Below are 15,614 nucleotides of genomic sequence, written 5' to 3' on the forward strand. Positions count from 1 at the left end.
GTATAGTCTATAGTTCATGTCATCTATAGTACATGTCATCTATAGTTCATGTCATCTATAGTTCATGTCATCTATATATCATGTCATCTATATATCATGTCATCTATAGTACATGTCATCTATATATCATGTCATCTATAGTACATGTCATCTATAGTACATGTCATCTATATATCATGTCATCTATAGTACATGTCATCTATAGTTCATGTCATCTATATATCATGTCATCTATATATCATGTCATCTATAGTACATGTCATCTATAGTTCATGTCATCTATATATCATGTCATCTATATATCATGTCATCTATAGTACATGTCATCTATATATCATGTCATCTATATATCATGTCATCTATAGTACATGTCATCTATAGTTCATGTCATCTATATATCATGTCATCTATATATCATGTCATCTATAGTTCATGTCATCTATAGTTCATGTCATCTATAGTTCATGTCATCTATAGTTCATGTCATCTATAGTTCATGTCATCTATAGTTCATGTCATCTATAGTTCATGTCATCTATATATCATGTCATCTATATATCATGTCATCTATAGTTTATGTCATCTATAGTTCATGTCATCTATAGTTCATGTCATCTATATATCATGTCATCTATATATCATGTCATCTATATATCATGTCATCTATATATCATGTAATTTATATATCATGTAATCTATAGTTCATGTCATCTATAGTTCATGTCATCTATAGTTCATGTCATCTATAGTTCATGTCATCTATATATCATGTCATCTATATATCATGTCATTTATATATCATGTAATCTATAGTTCATGTCATCTATAGTTCATGTCATCTATAGTTCATGTCATCTATAGTTCATGTCATCTATAGTACATGTCATCTATATATCATGTAATCTATATATCATGTCATCTATAGTTCATGTCATCTATAGTTCATGTCATCTATATATCATGTCATCTATATATCATGTCATCTATAGTACATGTCATCTATATATCATGTCATCTATATATCATGTCATCTATAGTACATGTCATCTATATATCATGTCATCTATATATCATGTCATCTATATATCATGTCATCTATAGTACATGTCATCTATATATCATGTCATCTATATATCATGTCATCTATAGTACATGTCATCTATATATCATGTCATCTATATATCATGTCATCTATAGTACATGTCATCTATATATCATGTCATCTATAGTACATGTCATCTATAGTTCATGTCATCTATATATCATGTCATCTATATATCATGTCATCTATATATCATGTCATCTATAGTTCATGTCATCTATAGTACATGTCATCTATATATCATGTCATCTATATATCATGTCATCTATATATCATGTCATCTATATATCATGTCATCTATAGTTCATGTCATCTATAGTTCATGTCATTTATATATCATGTCATCTATAGTTCATGTCATCTATATATCATGTCATCTATATATCATGTCATCTATATATCATGTCATCTATAGTTCATGTCATCTATAGTTCATGTCATCTATAGTACATGTCATCTATATATCATGTCATCTATATATCATGTCATCTATATATCATGTCATCTATAGTTCATGTCATCTATAGTTCATGTCATCTATAGTTCATGTCATCTATAGTACATGTCATCTATAGTTCATGTCATCTATATATCATGTCATCTATATATCATGTCATCTATATATCATGTCATCTATAGTTCATGTCATCTATAGTTCATGTCATCTATAGTTCATGTCATCTATAGTTCATGTCATCTATAGTTCATGTCATCTATAATGTCATCTATAGTTCATGTCATCTATAGTTCATGCCATCTATAGTTCATGTCATCTATAGTTCATGTCATCTATAGTTCATGTCATCTATAGTTCATGTCAGTTGCATTCCAGGCTGACTACATTACAGGTGTTGCATTGCATCTTTAAATTTTTATTTATTTTTATTTATTTATTTAACCTTAATGTAACGAGGCAAATCAGTTAAGAACAAATTCTTATTTACAATGAGGGCCTACTCCGGCCAAATCGACAGAGCAGTTGGGCATCACATGACTATATCATATGATGGGGTTAGCTGATACAATAAACACCTATCCAGGCGTTGTGAGATCTGGCATGCGTCTGCAATGTAATCATTGTAAATAAGAATTTGTTCTTAACTGACTTGCCTAGTTAAATAAAAATAAATAAAAATCATGCTGGAACACGGCCAAAATCGCTATGGAGATAGCTGTTATATTAGTTCAACGGCCTGTGTTTTATACCGAGGATTCTCTCGCTTCAATAATAGTAGGCCTCTGACTGATATAGGTAGAATTAGAGGAGTACAGAGACACCTACTGGTGACTACAGGTCATGACAACCTCTCAACATCTCGTTCTCGCGTGATCTCTTTCAATTAAATTCCTTTTTTTTTCAATTCAATATACTTTGTTGACGTGGAAAAGTGAAAACCACTTACATTGTCAAAATGAAACATTTTTTGACCTCCACTGTTGGAGCTCGGAGCATAAGAATTTCACTGTACCCTGCGATAACATCTGCTACCCTGTCTATGTGACTAATAAACTAATCTAATCATCTATCTAATCTATCAACGATGGTCAAATGAGACATTAATAATGGAGTAATAAGGATAACGTTAATAGCGGTAATAATATTAACAGCAATGACAACAAATAATAGTTATGAGAATAATATAATCTTTCCATCTGTCCCTCTCTCTTGCTCTAGTTGACCAATGCCGTGGAGAAAGTGGCGCGCGTCCTGCACTGTGTTGCCCGTAGCAACATGACGATGTCCGAGGAGACTGTTATGCGTCTGGTCGTGGAGCTGACGGGGCGGCTCAACTCATTGGTCCAGAAGTTCTCCACCGCGGTAAGCCTCAACCAATCATTAGGGGACTTATTTGAACATTAGATCATATTTGAGGTCTTAAAAATTTGGACAAAATGTTAGGTGTGGAATTAATAAAAAACTTAAATGGTAATTTACCATAATATGTATCCTTGTACAATAATTAATGAAAGTACGCTGTAGAGTTATGCTGCTGGTCTCACAAAATGAATTAGACGTTGTTTAATATTTTACCTTCCCCATACAGAACTTCAGTGAGGTGGCGCACCACTTCCAGGAGGTGTTTGGCCAGGCAGACTCCCCGGCTCTGACCCAGGAGAATCTCAACGACCCAGACTTCATCAGGCTCTGGTTCCAGATCAAACTGAAGCCCCTGCTTCCCTCCGTCCCCCCCAGCCTTCTCTCCTGCCTCAGCACCAAGAACTTCACCTGCCCCGTCTACCAAGCCCTGTGAGTAACACTAAACCTAAACTAACACTAATACATCTACCAAGCCCTGTGAGTAACACTAAACCTAATACATCTACCAAGCCCCGTGAGTAACACTAAACCTAACCTAACCTAACACTACTAATAATATATCTATGGTTCCACAGTGTGGAGGAGCTGAGTGAACAAATGAAGCTGATGGACCAGGAGGACGAGCAGATGTATGAAATGCACGGTCACATGATCTACAAGCAGTTCCTGTTGCCCTTCCTGTTGAATCACAACTCCTCAGGTAAGAGTTCTGATTGATCAGTTCTCCAGGCAAAACCGTTTCTTTTTGCTGCTCTAATTACCTTGGTAACCAGTTTATAATAGCAATAAGGCACCTCGGGGGTTTGTGGTATATGGCTAATATACCACTGTTAAGGATTGTACTCCGCGATGCGTTGTGCCTAAGAACAGCCCTTAACCGTGATATATTGGCCATATACCACACACTCCCGTGTCTTATGGCTTAAATATAAGTTGGGATATATCACTTCCTCAGTTACATGTGGCAAGCATAGAGTTGTATAGAGGACTCTATTGCCCAAAATCCAGTTTTAGCATGGGCAGCAACATTGATTACTTTCACCATTTTGAAGTAGTCAACTGGGTGGGACATCCTATAGGTTAAGGAAGGATCACATAGACATTCCACAACTGCAGGTGGCAATGAATTGCCAACCTTGGCTTTATACCTGTTCAAACAACACACCCTGCATCCCACTGCTGGCTTGCCACTAAGGTCATTCCCTGAATGGGAGACCAGATGCTGCTGGAAGTGGTGTTGGAGGGCCAGTAGGAGCCACTCTTTCCTCTGGTCTAAAAAATATCCCAATGCCCCAGGGCAGTGTTTGGGGACATTGCCCTGTGTAGGGAGCCGTCTTTTGGATGGGATGTTAAAAGGGTGTCCTGACTCTCTGTGGCCACTAAAATATCCCATGGCACTTATTGTAAGAATAGGGGTATTAACCCTGGTGTCCTGGCTAAATTCCCAATCTGGCCCTCATACCATCATGATCACCTAATCATCCCCAGCTTCCAATTGGTTCATTCACCCCCCCTTCCTCTCCCCTGTAACTATTCCCCAGGTTGTTGCTGTAAATCTGAATTTGTTCTTAGTCAACTTTACCTGGTAAAATAAGGGTTAGATAAAACATAAAGTATAAACCCTTTCAGTTTGTTTACCAACACATAGAAGTATGGACTACTTCAAAATGGAGATGGCCTCAATGGCGCTGCCCGTGCGCTCACAGATACAACGTTGCGATCTCTATACAACTCTATGGTGGCAAGCTTCAGACTCTTGTCATGTGATCTTCAGCAGTCGCAGTCCCACTGCATATTGATTATTACTATTAAATGAAACAGAAATCATTATAACTGTTTCAATCCTCAGACCCACAGTGCATCTCTTCAGCCAGTAGCAGTGCAGACTGGCTGATCAAGAACTTTGGTTCATTCTCTGCATTCGCTCCTCTGATGGATTTCTATGATCTAAATGGTAATTTCTCTGCTGTAAGTATGAGAGTCATGTACGTTTCAATGTCGGCTGACTGCGCCACCATGTTTATACTGTATATACACTACTGGTCAAAATTCTGGACACACCTACTCATTCAAGGGTTTTTCTTTATTTTTACAATTTTCTACATTGTAGAATAATAGTGAAGAAATCAAAACTATGAAATAACACATATGAAATCATGTAGTAACCATAAAAAGTGTTAAACAAATCAAAATATATTTTATATTTGAGATTCCTCAAATAGCCACCCTTTGCCTTGATGACAGCTTTGCACACTCTTGGCATTCTCTCAACCAGCTTCACCTGGAATGCTTTTCCAACAGTCTTGAAGGAGTTCCCACATAGACTGAGCACTTGTTGGCTGCTTTTCCTTCACTATGCGGTCCATGATTATACAGTACATAGATATTTGGATTATTATGTATTCAGTGATTATATTGAGTCACCATATCAGTAATTGTTATGTCTCTAACATTTGATAGAGAAACTGAATCTAACGTTTGATAACCTTCTTGTCTCCTCCCTTCCAGTTGTCAGCCCTGGAGGTTCTCTCTCCAAAGCAGACTGCAGAGCTGGTGGTGTTGCCTCTTCCTGGTCCTCCAGGGAAAGATGTCATCATCAACACAGTGTTTGACTTCCTGTCTGAGTCACCAAAGGAGAGGAAACTCCCTGAGTTCCTGTACCACCTCGTCAGGCTGTCTGCGGAGGTAACACAGCTCTACTGGTCAACAATAAGCCTAACAATGCGACCCAACATTTTGAGGCAGGATACGAAAACCTGAAAACACCTTTTCAACATTATAAATAAACTCTTTCGTAATGTTTTGTTTCAGATAACGATGCCCTGCAAATCGTACAAAATCATGTAAGTTAGACTACATGGGAGAACTGAAGATCTGGCTCTTTGAAACACAAGCAATGTTGAACCTCTGTTCTGTGAAATGCAGTGTGGTTAATTATGTTAACTTCTCCGTTGTGTCTGTCTCAGCTTTGAGCGTCTGTACCAGGCCGTATCGTCTGTACCTCCAGAGATGGAGCCAGTGGTCTGGGCCAACATAGACGACCTGATGCAGACCGCTCCAGAAGGTCAGTCACACAGAGAATCTTTTCATCAATCCTTCATGTTCTTTATGGTCCAAATAAATCTTCACAAATATTTCCCATCATACCCTGTTGTTTACCACGTGTGTGTGTTTGTTTGGTCAGGTTGTGGATTGGATGAACAGGTAAGCAGAAAATATATTGAATACATTGAAATACGTTAGGAAAAGATTCATATTGTAATTTCAAAACATCACAATTGTAATTTAAATAACTGTTTAATTTTCAGTGCCCATCAACACCATTTAATTGTAAGTTTATTTGCATATATTTACATATCTGTATTTAACAGTGCTATCGGGTAATAAGATACAGATATACTGTACATTTGTCTGAAACAAATAAATGATAAGAAACATACTAATCTCTTTCATCTGTGACCATCTACAGATACCAGAGTCTGTGCTGGAGTCAACAGGTATGGATACATCACATTACATTTATGCTAGGTGCTGTGGTTCTAGTGCTAACGTGCTAATGCTAGGTGTGCTAATGCTTAGCTAACATTATAGCTAGTCGGCTACTGTACATACTAGGGTTTAATATTTTCCGGTATTTTACAAATGTTCCATCCTGAGAATAAATCACTTTTCTCCCGGTGGGACCCGGTATTTCCTGCCAAAACCGGAAGTGTCGTTCAAAAGCATTATAAAGCGTATAAATATGTCTCGATTTTTATTAGAGCTTTGATCAGAATGAAAATGTAAACTTGATGCTACCTGAGCCTGATATATATTAAATACATTTTATGAGCCCTACATTAATGACATTTAATGAGCCCCAAAACGTCAAAATGATTGTGCCGTTATCCAATACATATATGATATAGGCTACTGCACGACAGAAAAACATAAAAGCCCATAGATGTAGCTAGCTATATCCTCTGTTGGGTAAATAAATGAAACTAGCTCCAGTAGGCTTTTTGAGTGTGAACTGTATTACTGTACTGTATAGTATTATACGGACTGGAATTACGCACATCGTTCAAACCATGATAAAGCAGAAGAGATCATGCGATTCTGGTGCAGCACATGCGGCCTAAAAAGTTACAAGTATAGACTAGTGAATTTTATTTTAATTTTGAAATATAATCGGGCCTATTTGTATAATTAGTAGACTGACATATAAACACCTTTCGTAATATTTCCCTTAATGTTACTAGCCTACATCCGCTTTCTCTCTCTATTGTTGCTTCATTCCTTCCTCGCTTTCAACAGTTAAATTAAATACGTTTTGTTGTCCTTATCGTCATCATTCTAATGACATTCTTGGAATAATATAGGACTAGAATTAGATGCAGAAGGCTTTCACTTCTCTTCACGAAGATTGAATGGTTATGGCTCTGAATTAATAACTGCTCTAGCCTACCGCCATTGCGTTCCCTCTTCTTTCAAACTACCCGCGACTGCTCAATTTAACATTCAGCAAACAAGAGGCTTGCGTCCCTCTTAGAATAGTCTATCAGTATAAGAAACTCCAAGAAGACTCCACGAGTTAAGCAGCGTTTTTTTAAGAAGAGGCAGGCGAGACACAGGTGCTAGCGTATTGAGCAAGAGACAGAGGCTATATATTAGAAGCTTATTATGCATAACTCATCATTAGTTATCTAAATAAGGCCAATACTGCATTACATGTATTACCTGAAAGAGGTAGGGTAGGACATCTATATATAGGGCGATATATCAATCTAGACAGGATGATCAACTTTGGATGCAATTTGAATGGAGTCGCTGGAGAGAGAGAGAAATACTGCGAGAGAGTGGTGGCGTGTGCACTGATTTAAAGCAACGATATTCGAGTGAAAGGCAGTTTTAAAACTCTGCAGCCACAAAAAAAAAAAAACGATACACTTAAAAAACAAGGTGACCCTGAAAGCCAGATAGAGATGGGTAAATTAGACGCTTATTCTGTCTTGATATTACTGTAGAAGAGGCTGCGCCTCAGCAAATGTAGGCCTATCTGAGCGTTGACGATTCATCATGCAGAGGCCGTAGAGAAGCCCGATTTAGACGTCACATATAATTTAACAGTTCCATTTCACGCCATGCTGTTCATAAACTGTAAATTATTTATTTTAATTTACCGGTTTCTCGCCGTTATTTATCCCGGGAAAATGGAGGGGTTTTGTGCGGTATATCTCTGTAACTGGGTTCCCGCCATTCAACCCTAGTACATACCTCTGCTAATTCTGTCTTTTCAATTCTCCACAGCTATCCACTACAACACCACCTGCACATGGGGAATATGACAGAAGTTCTATGCAATTTCAGCTTGGAACAGTATGCTTGTTCACAGGTAATTAGTTGCTTCTAAAGTAAAAACGAATATTTCATCTTGGACCAATAGATATCCTTGTGCTGATCTGGTTTGTTAAGTAATTAATAATGTGAGGAGTATGCCTGTGCATCGGTGAGATTCTTTCACTGTGGCCCGTGATTCTAGTGTATGAGAGACAAAGAGATACTGTAGAGATACCAAGGTAGAGAAACCCTCTACATGTATTCATTCATTGACTCCATATCATCTGTTCTTCTCTCTCGAAGCTGAAAGACTTCACTGCAGAACACCTGGTGTCTCTTCTGAAATGTAAACTGCCCGGCAACTCCTCTCACTCTAAAGAGACCTGGAAGGTTCTCCTCACCAAACTGACCTCTGTCTTAGACCAAGCTCTGGACATGTTCTCCAATATGGTGAGGACATAAATCAATCTTCCTTCACTCTGGTGATCAAGGACAAGGTTGCAGTGTGTTGTTCTTTTTCTGAATGACCAATCACATCTCTTCCTCCCCAGTCCAAACCTGTGATTGGTCCAGCCGTATCCCAGGTGCTGGATGTGATTGGAGAGATCCGGGTCAACAGACTGACTGACGATCAGCTGAGAGACAGTGATGCCATCGGGAAGTGGTTCTCTGGCCGTCTGAGACTGTTCCTGCCGTCTGCATCAGGAGGGTTTCTGCACTGCCTCAGCACCAAGAACCTCAGCTGTGACACGTATCAACAGATGTATGTATGGTTAAAGGGATACGTTGGGAAACCATTTAACTACTTCTCCAGAGTCAGATGAACTCTTGAATACCATCTTTATGTCTCTGCGTGCAGTTTGAAGGCAATTGCTAACTAGCATTAGCGTCAATGACTGGAAGTTTATGCAGATACCCATAGACGTCCAGTCATGGCGCTAACTCTAGTTAGCATTGGCTGGCGAAACTACGTCTAACTTCATTCATACCGGACACAGAGACATAAAAATGGTGTCCACAAGTTCACCTGCCTCTGAGGAAGTAGATACAGGGCCTCATTGCCACAGTCCTGAAGTATCCCTTAATAGATTGATATTAATGCATAACATGTAGCCCCTGCCTGCAGTCAAATGGCCGAATAGCACTCTATTGGACTCATTTGGTGAGAGAAAGGAAAAATGCGGGAAATGCAGTGTTTTTTATGTCAAAATGTTTCCTTACATTTCAGTTTTCTGTGATTAATATAAACTGTAATATTGGGATGAAACATCATAATGTAAAACATTTCAACTCTATATCTGACATAGTACCTTTTTTTTTTTAAGTCCATAATCGTGTGTGAGGCGAATATTTCTGTTTCAAAGTAGATTTCTTTAAGACCACCAAGAAACATTCTGTGACCCTGATTTAGCCCCCTGCAGTAAAGGGTTAATGTGATTCATATCGAGCTGATAGTATGTTCTCTTTCCTTTCTCACAGACTGAGGGAGTTCAGCAATCAATTCGACCAAATGGACCAGATGAGACAAGAGCTGGTGGTCAAATACTTCATCCAGCCCTTCCTGACCAAAAACTCCTCAGGTTTGGAAGATAGCAACTAGAGTAAAAGCAGCAAACTGTTCCTCATCTTCATTTAATCTTTGACCTTAACCAATTGGTCTCCTCCCTCCAGACTCTGGCTGTGTGTCCAGCTCTAACAGCAGTGTGGACTGGCTGCAGAAGAACCTGGGGCGGTTTTCAGTCCTGGTTTCCCTCAGCGACCTGTTGAAACTCAACACAGACTTCTCTCCTGTACGTCTCACTTTCTGCCGACTACGCCACTTTGTTTATACATACATATATTTTATTAATGACACAATAAATGGGTTGTAAAGTATTCTAGTTAAGTCTGTACATAAATAATGTTTTGGCACATCAGTTCAACCAGGTTAAAATGTCAGTTTTTGATGTTGGAGAAGGTGATTTGAACATTACAATCTCTCTCTTTCCACCTCTCTCCTTCCAGTTGTCAGCCCTGGAGGTTCTCTCTCCAAAGCAGACAGCAGAGCTGGTGGTGTTGCCTCTTCCTGGTCTTCCAGGGAAAGATGTCATCATCAACACAGTGTTTGACTTCCTGTCTAAGTCACCAAAGGAGAGGAAACTCCCTGAGTTCCTGTACCACCTTTCCAGGCTTTCTGTGGTGGTAATGATCCCAAAGATTATTAGTAAACAAACTTGTAAAGCTGTCTTTGAGTTAACTGAAAAAACATTGTAGTCTTGCTTCAATATGGTGATGTTAACTTCTATCCTCTCCCCAGACTCCAGTCGGCTGCTCGGTCTACCAGACCATGTAAGTCAATCTTGAGACAATAGGTTGATTAGGCGATCCATGATATGCGGATCTAGTAATTGCATAAATATTCTCTATGTTCATGTGAAAAGATTAAAGAGATCAATCTTTTAAATGACATTGTTTTTGTTTTCCACAGTTTTGTGAGGCTGTACCAAGCCATGTCAGCGTTGCCTCAAGAGATGGAGCCAATCATCTGGGCCAGTGTTTATGACCTCACAGAATCTGCACCAATGGGTGAGTCAGGAGCACTGGCTTTTTCTCGAATCAGATTCCAGATATTATTATTTTTTATTTTTTTAACTTAATTTAATCTCTACGTATTTTGTTTTCATGTGAATAGATTGTGCTCTGGTACCAGTTAACCAACAGGTAAGTCAGTTCATGTCTCATTAAAATGTTTCAAGATTGTGAGAGAACATTGTTCTTTGTGCTTCTTATATTATCCTGAACTGAAAATAGGGGGAATGGACAACCGTATGACTCTTCTCAGAGACTTTCTTTAATGATTATTTTGTCTCTCTTGTTTTCCAGTGTCCAGTGTCATCACACAATGGTAAATGAAGTTTAGTAAACAACAACTTGATACTGTACCCTACCCCAATATTTATCCCAGAACTGCACATGTAATCCAATATCAAATGTTCTTTTTTTAAATCTCTCTCAGCAACAAGAGTTTGTGCCGCAGTTGACAGGTACAGTAAGACTTTATTCAGACCAGACTAGTTCTGCAAAATTCTTGTAAATGTCCCAAAATTCATATCTATATATTTTTTTATTCCTGGTTGGAAGATGTCAAGAATAAGGAGGAAATAATCAAGTTATCAGGAATCTTCCAAACTGTTTTTCTGAAAATCTGGGCATTTTGGGAAACTTCCCAGAAGTTTGCAGACCTAGTCCATCCAAGTGATGGAAACACACTGATCCTGACAGTGAGAGTTGGTTGTGAGTTTGACACTGATTCTTCTGTCTTACCCGTGTTATAGTTCATCTCTACAACAGCTCTGGGACTCTGGGATCTCAACGGGACGCCTATGTGACTTCAGCATCAAACAATACGCCTGCTCACAGGTATGGGTTTAAAATCTTCAGACAATCATGTTGGTACTTATAGATTACTGGCTTTGTGCTTATAGCCTATGGCTTTCTGTATTTACCAGTCGCAGAAAAAAACACTACATTTAACATTTGGATTAGTTATAAACATTCACTGGTGGTTTATGTTAACTACAATGGAAAGTGACGTGTGGTCGAGCAGTTACAGTCGCTGACCCCGGCACACATGTGTCATGTACGTCAGAGTCGGCATGGGTTCAAATCCCTCCCACTGCCCTTTGACTCACCCTCCGTCTTTCCTACACTTGACTATCTCTTCAATGAAGTCAAAAAAACATCCAAAAGGAGTAGGACTGCCTCACTAACCTAAAAGGTTGAAACAATGTGCAATGGAAGAAGTACGGAAGAAGTATTAGTGGCTAAAGGACTTCTCTTTCCCACAGCTGAAAGACCTCACAGCTGAGAACCTGGTCACACTGCTGAAATGTAACCTATCAGAGAATAACACAGACTCCAATGAGACCTGGAAGCTGTTCTTCACTAAAGCTTCTGCAGTTCTGGATCAGGCTCTTGTACTTCTCTCCAACCAGGTACGTCTGATTCTCAAAACATTGCGGGTGTCCTTACCAATGTCGACTTAACCAATTTCTCAGCCTTAGAGTTTCCGAATAGAGCAGAAATTTTAACAACTTTGTTCAAGGTCAGGAATAGTTTAGGGTTGGCCTAGTTTGAGGTTAAAGTTCAAGTAAGTATGTGGTGTATCGGGTCAGGGTTTGCCAAAGCATGAAGTTACCAACCACGTCTCTTCCTCCCCAGTCTGAGCCTGTGATTGGCCCAGCACTATCCCAGGTGCTGGATGTGATTGGAGAGATCCGGGTCAACAGACTGACTGAGGATCAGCTGAGAGACAGTGATGTCATCAGGAAGTTGTTCTCTGGGCGTCTGAGACTGTTTCTGCCGTCTGCATCAGGAGTGTTTCTGCACTGCCTCAGCACCAAGAACCTCAGCTGTGACTCTTACCAAGCTGTGTAAGTGGTTACTATTTGGGTTTAGGACCTTTCTGAGTGTGTCAGGTTGTCATAAAGTAGCCATTGGGTCCTCACAAAGTTAGATCCTTGTAACATAGGTATTAGGTCCTCATAACATAGGTATTAGGTCCTCATAATGTAGGTATTTGGTCCTCATAATGTAGGTATTAGGTCCTCATAATGTAGGTATTAGGTCCTCATAATGTAGGTATTAGGTCCTCATAATGTAGGTATTTGTTCCTCATAATATAGGTATTAGGTCCTCATAATGTAGGTATTAGGTCCTCATAATGTAGGTATTAGGTCCTCATAATATAGGTATTAGGTCCTCATAATGTAGGTATTAGGTCCTCATAATGTAGGTATTAGGTCCTCATAATGTAGGTATTAGGTCCTCATAACGTTATGTCCCCTAAATGTTAGGTCCTTATAACTTATACACATTACTCACGTATCACTTTCAGGGTGAAGGAGTTTGGTGCCCAGTTTGATCACATGACCCTAGAGCAGCACCAGCTGGTTCTGAAGGAGCTGGTTGTCCCCTTCCTGTCTCGACCCAGAACAGGTAATCATCAGCTGGTTGGATGTTTGTTTTTGAATAGTTGATTGGTTCGTTTTTCATGTATATCACAATGTTTTTTCATTTATTTGTATTTTTATAGTTGGTGATGACATGTAAAAACATTATACAATGTAGACCTGCAAATTTAGATAGGTTTAGACCATTCGCATGTTTGTGTTTTGATGTTTATGTCTATATGTTAATAAGCCTCTTCCCTCCAGACTCTGGCTGTGTGTCCAGGTCTAACAGCAGTGTGGACTGGCTGCAGAAGAACTTGGGGCCATTCTCAGTTCTTGTGTCCCTCAGGGACCTGCTAGAACTCAACACAGACTTCTCTCCTGTACGTCTCACTTTCTGCCGACTACGCCACAATGATTATACATAGATATTTGTCCTCATCAAGTATTGATAACCTTCTTGTCTCCTCTCTTCCAGTTGTCATCCCTGGAGGTTCTCTCTCCAAAGCAGACAGCAGAGCTGGTGGTGTTGCCTCTTCCTGGTCTTCCAGGGAAAGATGTCATCATCAACACAGTGTTTGACTTCCTGTCTAAGTCACCGAAGGAGAGGAGACTCCCTGAGTTCCTGTACCACCTCGTCAGGCTCTCTGAAGAGGTAACACTCTGGGCATTAGTAAACAACAGTTCTAACTTCTACCTCAACTGATACTGATACTTTATCTTGTTGTTATATTGATGAAGCCCTTTGATGTCCTTTTCAGATGACGCTACCATGCGATAGCTTTAAGACCATGTAAGTGGATTCAACAGAAGTCTAACAATCAAGAGATCATTTATCTTAATGATCTTGTAAAACCACAAAAGCACTACTACGCTTTGACATATCTGTTGTCTGTGTCTGTCTCAGCTTTGAGCGTCTGTACCAGGCCTTACCGTCTGTACCTCCAGAGATGGAACCAGTCATTCAGGCCGTTATAGACAACCTGATGCAGACCGCTCCAGCAGGTCAGTCATCCTTCATTAACCACGTTGACTATTTTAACGTGAATAAGATGATTCAAATAATATATCAACTGACTATTTTAACGTGAATAAGATTACTCAAATAATATATCAACTGACTATTTTTCATTGCGTTTTCTAACTTTTTTGGACAGATTGCTTGCCGATGAATATGAAGGTGAGAATGTATCTCTTTTTTATTATGATATCTTTTATTGACTACTGTAATGAAGTAATGTAACTACTGTAATTGACTACTGTAATGAAGTAATGTAACTACTGTAATTGACTACTGTAATGAAGTAATGTAATTACTGTAATTGACTACTGTAATTAAGTAATGTAACTACTGTAATTGACTACTGTAGTGAAGTAATGTAACTACTGTAATTGACTACTGTAGTGAAGTAATGTAACTACTGTAATTGACTACTGTAATGAAGTAATGTAACTACTGTAATTGACTACTGTAATGAAGTAATGTAACTACTGTAATTGACTACTGTAATGAAGTAATGTAACTACTGTAATTGACTACTGTAGTGAAGTAATGTAACTACTGTAATTGACTACTGTAATGAAGTAATGTAACTACTGTAATTGACTACTGTAGTGAAGTAATGTAACTACTGTAATTGACTACTGTAGTGAAGTAATGTAACTACTGTAATTGACTACTGTAATGAAGTAATGTAACTATGTAATTGACTACTGTAGTGAAGTAATGTAACTACTGTAATTGACTACTGTAATGAAAGGCCCATTATTATTGATACCTTTGTAATGTAAAATCTTCTGTCTTTTTCAGTGTCCAATAACACCAGCGAACGGTAAGTGTTTTCTCTGACAGCAACAACAGATGTGATACCTACTGTACCGTATATATTGCTGCATGAGAGTCTCAAACTAAACATGTATGTCTCTTTTTCTCCTGGTCGTCTGCAGATAGCAGAGTCTGTGAAGGAAATGCCAGGTAACAAGTTGATTACCTGTATCTAAGATCTACCTGGTCTTAAACAATTTAGTGAACTCTTATGGTTATCAGTGATATGACCGTTTGTTCTATTTGATACTTCTACAGTGATTCACTACAAAGTTATCTGGCGACATCAAATACAGCGAACGTGCCCTGTAACTTTTCCCTGGAGGAGTATGCCTGTGCATCGGTGAGATTTTTCCACTATTGCCCGTGATTCTAGTGTATGAGAGACAAAGAGATACTGTAGAGATACCAAGGTAGAGAAACCCTCTACATGTATTCATTCATTGACTCCATATCATCTGTTCTTCTCTCTCGAAGCTGAAAGACTTCACTGCAGAACACCTGGTGTCTCTTCTGAAATGTAAACTGCCCGGCAACTCCTCTCACTCTAAAGAGACCTGGAAGGTTCTCCTCACCAAACTGACCTCTGTCTTAGACCAAGCTCTGGACATGTTCTCC

Source organism: Salvelinus namaycush, unplaced genomic scaffold (genome assembly GCF_016432855.1).
Source record: "Salvelinus namaycush isolate Seneca unplaced genomic scaffold, SaNama_1.0 Scaffold88, whole genome shotgun sequence".
NCBI lineage: Eukaryota > Metazoa > Chordata > Actinopteri > Salmoniformes > Salmonidae > Salvelinus > Salvelinus namaycush.